Raw genomic sequence first — 8,416 nt, forward strand, 5'->3', positions numbered from 1 at the left:
AAGGCGAAAGTATAGGCAAGTTTTATGACGCCATTGCCTTTGTCTACCCGTCAGTAATAAAGGCTAGTCTCCTTAACATTATAATTTCCCTTCCTACTTAGCCACATACAGTAAATATAATCTGAAATTAGCATGATCATTGTATTCTTATCCTTATTATCACTACAGTTAATATTAAACATTAGGAAATGCAGAAATAATTTGCCATTGACATTGCGGACTGTATTCAGGAGATTTTTAAACTATTTAACCCTTGAGAATAGGTGATCCCAAGCCAGAAATAAGAACACTTGCACATTCTTCATAAGAAAAGTTTTACTGTGCTATAATTTATAAGCGTGTTAATATTAGGTATTTCTAGGGTGTGTTCCTGGCCTGGTGAAACACAGTTGTCTCTCAGGAATAATACTAGGAATTGTTCAAGTCAAAAGGGAGGAAATAACAAGTGTCTTGGTCAAACTTTACTCAAGGGCCCGAAACAAACCCGTGTTCTACTTATTGTCAGATATACATAGTCACGTTTTCAGTGTCATGAAAGGTTGCATTAATCGGTTGTGACAGTTACTCAGTCAAAACAACATAAACGACATATTAACAATTCTTAGTATTAAACTAAACATGTGTAAATGTTACCTATATATATATATATATATATATATATATATATATATATATATATATATATATATATATATATATATATATATATATATATATATATATATATATATATATAGGTAACATTTACACATATATATATATATATGCACGTACACATAATTCAGACAGTAGATTAATTAATTTCTATTTGTTTATGACGTTCTCTCTCGTTAAGTTACAAGGATAACATGATAGTTCTCACGGTGGGAAAACAACAGTTTATTTTCATCAAGTGTTGAGGTTTTTGGTTTGGATCAGAAGCTGAGATGGACAAAGGATCGGACAGCTTTACCGCGAGCTGTTGTGGTGCGCGAGGCTCACTTGTCTCGCCGCCCCGCCACCTATAGTTCACCACTTAGACGCTGGGTCGCCGCTCACAATCACCTACTCCGGCAGTGTAGCCAACCTGGAGCGGAGTCGTGCGATAATGGCATAAATTTGTTCATCTAGCCACCAGTGCGACACATTGACGTATTTTCTGGTAAGACTGGTGTAAATCATAAATTAAAAAAATTATTATTCAGCACCGTAATGAAGTGTACAAGGCGGTAACTAAGGACCTTACTATTGTGTAGATGTAAGGCACTGCATATATCTTAACCAAGTATATTTAAACACATTATATAGGTACAGTATTAACACAGGACATATCGCCGCCACTTAGTTTCAACAACCATGACGTGATTATAACAAAAAAATTTCCTATACTTCCACATGTTATATAAGAATTATTAAAAAAAATCAAGGAAACTTTTAAGCCCTCGAGTATTTGAATCAATGTAGGGAGTACCGGTACTTGAATTAAAATTATATTAATATAGAAAAAAATGCTGATCTCGGTAATTAAGATACAACGTTATATGACAATGGCCACTATTGGTCCTCTGCTTCCTCTCTCGTATCTCCTCCATAACCCCGGTTCTCTACTTTTAATGTCTCCCCATATCCTTCCATAGGGCTTCTTAATTCACCGTCAAACGTCCTATTTATTACCTCCAATAATCTCTCTCTTAATAACTTACCGGCAGCCTTCATTGAGTTTAATGTATTTCCTTGACATTTTTAAAGTCATTTTCGTTATTATTGAAACTCATTATAATTCATACGAACAAGTTGTATTTGTTTATGAACGAAAATTACTAAGCACAAATTTTTTTTTTATTCAGGAAATCTATGTAAGAATAGGTCATAGCACCTGTGTTAGTGTAGGCAGAACAAGATAACAAACAGTATTCAAAGTGAGAGGAAAATGACGCAGTACAACCAAACACACTTGTCAAGTAATTATTAAGAGCTAAAAAATAACTAATCTTATCATGAGTATGAGACATGAACGCAAGCTTGCTAGTGAAACTGGTCATGGAGACTTGTGTGACAATGAACTTTTATGTGTATGCGTGTAGAGACGTTAATAGTACGTTTATGAACTTGAATGTATGTGTGAAGATGTTCATGATTATACTGATTCTGTAGGCACATAAATTATTGCCGTGTCAATATGTGTTACATATCTCTCAACACACTTATATCATTTATTATACTGTACATGTGTAAGTTTAGGTGTTCAAAGTTAATATGGAGCTGTTTTTAGCCTCCACCCCCCTACACACACACACACACACCTGATAAGTATCAAAGGTACATTAAAATGCTCTTCTAAATGCAGCCGTAAAAATTTAACTGACATGTTCTTTGCTACTCGGATCATGAAATTTTGATGTGAAAGTCGCTCTTCATTTACACGTCTATACCTGTACTCTGTTGCCTATACTGTACCTTTATTGTTATATTTTATATTTTTTGACTTTATCCTCTTCACAACTTGTCAGCCAACTAGATGGTCTCTTCTGTGTCGGGTTAGGTTAGATTAGATTTGGCTTGGTTATGTTATGTTAGCACTAGGTTAGGTTAGATTAAATTTGGTTTGGATAGGTTAGCGTTAGGTTGATTAAATCATAGTGAAATAAGCTGAGGTGGACTAATCTTCAGGTGACCCCATAGTTTGGTTCTATACTTCTCATTCTTCTTCATACTTGTTTCACCTTACCATGACTAGTACTATACAGTACACACCTCCAGTACTACATCAAGGCTCCTATGATCCAAGTATTGTTCTTTGGTGTCTTCTCTCCCTTCCTCCTGTCTCAACTTTTATATTTTTTATTTAAATGTCGCAGGTAAAGACCAGCATCATTCTCATTTTTTTTTTTACTTAGGTGTTTTCTTGTCAATAGATGAAGGTCTTTGATTTAGGGAGGATGATTTGAGACGCTCCGGGCGAGAAGAAGGCGATACCTGCTTAATTAAGATGTGTTTAATATATGCCATTATAATTTTCAAACCCATATACTGTATACTTTAACTGCTTTTGGGTGTTGTATTTTATTTTATTTGTTCGTTTTTTGTGGTTTCTTGACTCTCACCTTGCTGTAGTTCTGATTTCCCCTATATTTTTCATGCTATTTAGAAAAAATTAAATAAACAGCAGACCCCCGCCTCCGCCCCCCCCCCCTCCCCTCCCCTCCGAGTGAGTGAAATATTTATGTATACCTTCATCTTGACTCTGAGGTCTTATGTTCAGACACTTTATTTTAGCTTGAAATATCTAGATTATAGTGTTTTTATACTAGAATTATTAATCACCCCGGTTCAGTTCACCTGAGGAATAAACACCCTACGCTAACCTAAATTTACCTTACCTCACCAAAGTAACAACGTATCCTTTACCTTACTTTAAATAACCTAACCCCTTCAGGTAGCACTAGGGCGAAATAAGCTGGTGATCTGAATTATCTATACCTTATAGTACACAAAACTGACACGAAACAATTTGAATCAGTGTTGAAGTTAAGGTTTCATATTGTGTACTGCGTATGTGAGTTGGGGATGCATGTTGGTATTTCAGTTTGTTATCTGAACACTATCCTGTTGCATCGTACACTTGTCCTGCACTGTTCTCCATTGATCCACCTGACATATACAGTACAGTACAGTAGGATACAACACAAGTGAAGATAACAGATGCATATAATAATATAATTTGTCTCCAGGGCCATAAAAGTTTCAATTAATTAAATTTAGAGCAGTTTATTATTCATTGTTACCGACACACACACACACACACACTCCTGCTTGTAAATGGTTTAGTTATGTTGACTCTTCAGTTAAAGAATATTGATGACATAATTTATTACAAAATATTGTATATGAGCTAGAAAAATAAGTAAATAAAGACATATGTGGTTGAACAAATAAGTAAGACATGTTTGGGAACTTTTCAATATCTACTTAATTTATCTAATGGCGTCCTTTTCAAAAATATAAATGCCTCTGTGAGATCACCCCTATTGTGTCTTGTTCTGAAGAGTTGTTTAGTATTAAGGACTTCATTCTACTTGGTTACTCAAGATGACAGTTCTGGATTCATCTTAGTCGCTCTGTATTACACCGTCTCTAGGGAAGTACGTGTGACTTATGGAGTTGAGGGAGCATTTTCTAATATGTTATTCCCCCATTTTTTTTCTTCACTGCTGCCCCCACTTGTTGCGCCGCCAAGATCTTTCTCCTTATCGACAGTAACTAGGAAAGTGTTATTAACATAATAGTTATGATTGGGATTGTTGTACGTGTAGGGTCTAACATTTCATTTTATTAGAGAGGATTTGCCAATTCTCGAGACCAATTGAACAGCTCACGTAAATCTTTTTGTATTGTTGCAATAGTCTTGGCTTGATACCTTCCCAAATATCTTCGCGTCGTCCACAAACTTGACAATGTGGTTCGATATTTTTATCTATGTAGTTTACGTAGATGACAAACATGATCGGTCCATGGAGAGATCCTCGTGGTACTCTATTGAGAACTTTTTCCCATTCAGAAAGTATTCTGTTTATGACCTCTCTATGTTGTCTGCCTTCGAGCCCGCTGTTAATCATCCACTCAAAATCTTGCTTGTGATCCTTCCTATGTACCCGGTTCTTAGAGTTTAGTGCACGTGGAACTTTGTGAAAAGCCTAAGAAAAATCCACGTTCAGCACATCCACTGGTAAGCCTTGGTTCACGAAGTCTGTTACCGTTTCAAGAAAAGTGAGTTTGTCAAGTAGGAATTTCTTTCCTTGAAACTGTGATGCGTTGATAAGACTGCTTGGTCACGTGTTGGGTGACGGAAAATGAGGGTGGAACATGTAAATACGGAAAATTTATAATTATGGGAAATAAATAAGTATGGACAATATATACAGTAAGTAACATTAGTAGTGGTGCAGGTTGTAGGACAATTTAAAAATATCAAGATGTTGATGGCTGGCCTGTCCCGAAACACCATTTACTGTTTTCCTCCTGACAAGAGACAACGTGACCACACAACATCTCGACTGTGTACCTCATGTCTCTCCTAGCCAGTGTAATCAAACCTATCCTAACCCTATCTAATCTAACGTAACCTAATCCCCCAGGTAGCGTTTGGTTGTTTAATCATCAGGTGTTATAAATAAGCTGGGGTAACTAATCTTCGGATGAGAAGATAAAGTTGTCTGAACACTCATGTGACACCAGCCTAGTGAAGTTATCATCGCGGGGAACCCAAATGAGATAGTAATGGGGTTAATTTTTTGTGAAGATAGATAGTTCGGTATAGCCATCATATGTTTATATCTAGAAAGAGTTGTAACTGAAAGACGTAGACAAGGAAAGGATATAAGTTATGAGGTGAGATGAGACGTTAGAGGAGCTGTCCAGAACACGTGAGATGAAGCAAGAATTGGGACAGTAGAAAGGTAGGTAGGCAGGATATTACCAGCAAAGGAAACGATGGACGCGTGTGGCTGAGAGCGATAAAGACGATGATAAGGTCTGAAGAAAAAAAATGATAATAGGATACAGTTTCTAATTATATAATGACATGAAATTATTATATATAACCATTAAAGCTTAAAATTAAATTATATGTAAATATAGAGATATTAATAAACAAACGGAGAATTAAAGATATATTTATCTGAAATATTTAATGTAGAATGTGAGGAAGATGAGGTGGATCACTGCTCTGGAGGTGACACACCCAAGAGAACATGATACATTATATGTATTCCTAAAATTACAACTACTATACAGAGGACGAGCAAACCCACAACACCTTTTTGTATACCCAGTGGAACCGTGAGGGGAAGAGGTGATGAAGAGTTGAATCTATTAATTTTTAGATGTTGATGACAAGTGTGTGTGTAGTAATCTAGAGTACGCGCTTGACTTGAAGGCAACATAATACAGTATTCGTAGCCTGGAGGCCCAAGAGTGGAGGCAGTCCATTATCTACAAAAGCAGAAGAAACTTAACGTATTGCAAAAACTATAAAAGGTTATCCTTGATGCATGTAGGAAAGTTACATGAGATACTCCTCAAAGGAAAAGTGAGGGAAATGACAACAAATTGGCAGTCAGTCTGGATTTCGGAATAGAATGAACACTGTAGATCACTTGCCTGTCAATTCTTTGCCCGGGTGCCAACTTTCCCGGGGAAGGAAATTGCAACATTTTACTGATTGGCTGAAAATATTAAAAATTATTAAAAACACGTATATATTTCATATCTGAGAGTACCACGTTCGGGTGTACACCCACTAAAAAATTATATTCGGCACCCGTGTTATATTGTATCACGCCGTAAGGGTGCCCCATTAATTTTTTTGTGGGTGTACAATGGTGCGACGCAGATAAACGTAGCGTACCGTGTAAAACACGTCTTATACATTTAAATAACGTTTCAACGGAGCTGAAGCAAAGATTATAATGGAGATAAGGCCTTGTTTATGTGGATGATGTTGCGACTTCGTGTAACAATGTACATGTTTCCTGTAATTATTGATAAAGGTGACAATAAAAGGCACTTCCACCCAAGGTGTTATGAATGTACAATATTTAAAAGTATTTTAAGCGAACGTTATCGTAAGGAAGTGAAACGAGTACTGAATAAAAAGTTAAAAAGTAAACTGCAGGCAGCGGATATGAACGTCCTGAGGCTTATCAGAGGAGTGGCCACAAGATAAACTGACAAAGATGGTTTAGTTCCTTCAAAGAAGAGTTACACCACCAGGAAACATGAAGCTTAGCGGGTGTATTGTATGCCTAAAGGAGAGAGAGAACTCGATGCAAGGAAGGACAACGTCCGGAATATATTGAGTGATGAAGAGCTGCTTTCTAACACAGTACTGTACACTTTTTGTTAAGATCATACTGCCTGGAAGACCTATGGAAGGGCACTCACGATTCTTAAGAGCAAATAGCCTACTCGGGCGTCTGGCGAGGTGAGGGTTATGTATATCCGTCTGTAAGGAGGGAGCGAGAATATTTCGCTAACAATCTTGGTGCTGATGGTGTGTGTGTGTGTGTGTGTCAAATCCAGATTTTTTCCATGGGGATAGCATAGGGAGGAATGGAGGGCGGGGTTGAAGGTAAACTAACGGTAAATTCGATCATTCATTAGAGCGATTTTTCTTTAAAGCTTCGTTATCCTTATCTAATGAAGACATTATCAAAGCATCCAACGGAGGTAGTGGTAAAGGGTAGGGGGTAATCCTCTCCTATAATTCGTCAGTATTAGTTACTTATTTGATAGGCGTGGGGGAGATATTTTAAAGTGAACTACATGATTATATGACAATTCGAAGTTTGTGTGAAGATAATAATTTGTAAGCCATAATAACCCTAAAATCCTACTGTACCCTTTTTGTTATGTCAGGCACCACCAACACCAGGGGACTACTTCAAGTTAACATGCAGAGCGAACATAAGGAAATACTTACGAGGATAGTAAGTCTAAGGAACAGTCTACCAAACCAAACTGTGGAACCGAGAACAGTACTGGATTTCACAATAGCTCCTTGACAAAGCTATTAAGACCATTGGAGGGATCTATGCACATTGTTTGTATGTCTGCACTAGCTATATAGATCGTTTGTGTACTGTACCTGCACTACCTATGCGTACATAGTTTGTATACTAGCACTGTCTATGCTTACATTATTTTTTATACCTGCACTGACTGTCCATGTATACTGTATACCAAATTCTTTTATACATATACATGCTGAATCAGTGTACCTGTAACTTTTATGACCTATTTACTGAATATCAATCCTTTTATTTATGTTTCTTTCTATACTCTACACTTTGAATTACCATTACTTAAATGCTTACTGTACTATTAATATACTTACGTGGTTAATTATAAGTTAATAACTTATTATCTACATGGTCAATTATAATTACTTAGTTTTCGTTTACTTAGTACAAGTTATATAATTGCTCACTGCTTATTTCGATACTTATAATTTCCTCCTCTTTTTGGGGTTGTGCTCACTGACCTAACCTAAATAAAGTTATGAATACAAAAACTACTTAATTGATAGATGAATATATAGTTATTTGGTGGATAGTTGCTGAAGTATATCTCAAATTACTTGATAAATAGGAAATAAAAGTATATTTAAAAAACGTTTGATAGATAGCCAGATAGTGATGCATATAGGTAGTCGCAGAGTGATTGTAGATACAAATGTATAGACAATTCCCTGATATTAACAAATAGTTTGAGGTGTACATGAGTTAACTAAAGGCATAAACAGTAAGAAAAATAGGTATGTATATGGAGTCGTTTAGGGAATAGAGTTAGAAATGTCTGTAAAAAGTAGCCAAAATAGGTAAACGGGGAGAGTGAGTTTGGGTGGCGGGCCGGGGCGAGGTGTAGTTGGTAACAGTGT

This window comes from Homarus americanus, unplaced genomic scaffold (genome assembly GCF_018991925.1).
Source record: "Homarus americanus isolate GMGI-L3 unplaced genomic scaffold, GMGI_Hamer_2.0 scaffold39618, whole genome shotgun sequence".
Lineage (NCBI taxonomy): Eukaryota > Metazoa > Arthropoda > Malacostraca > Decapoda > Nephropidae > Homarus > Homarus americanus.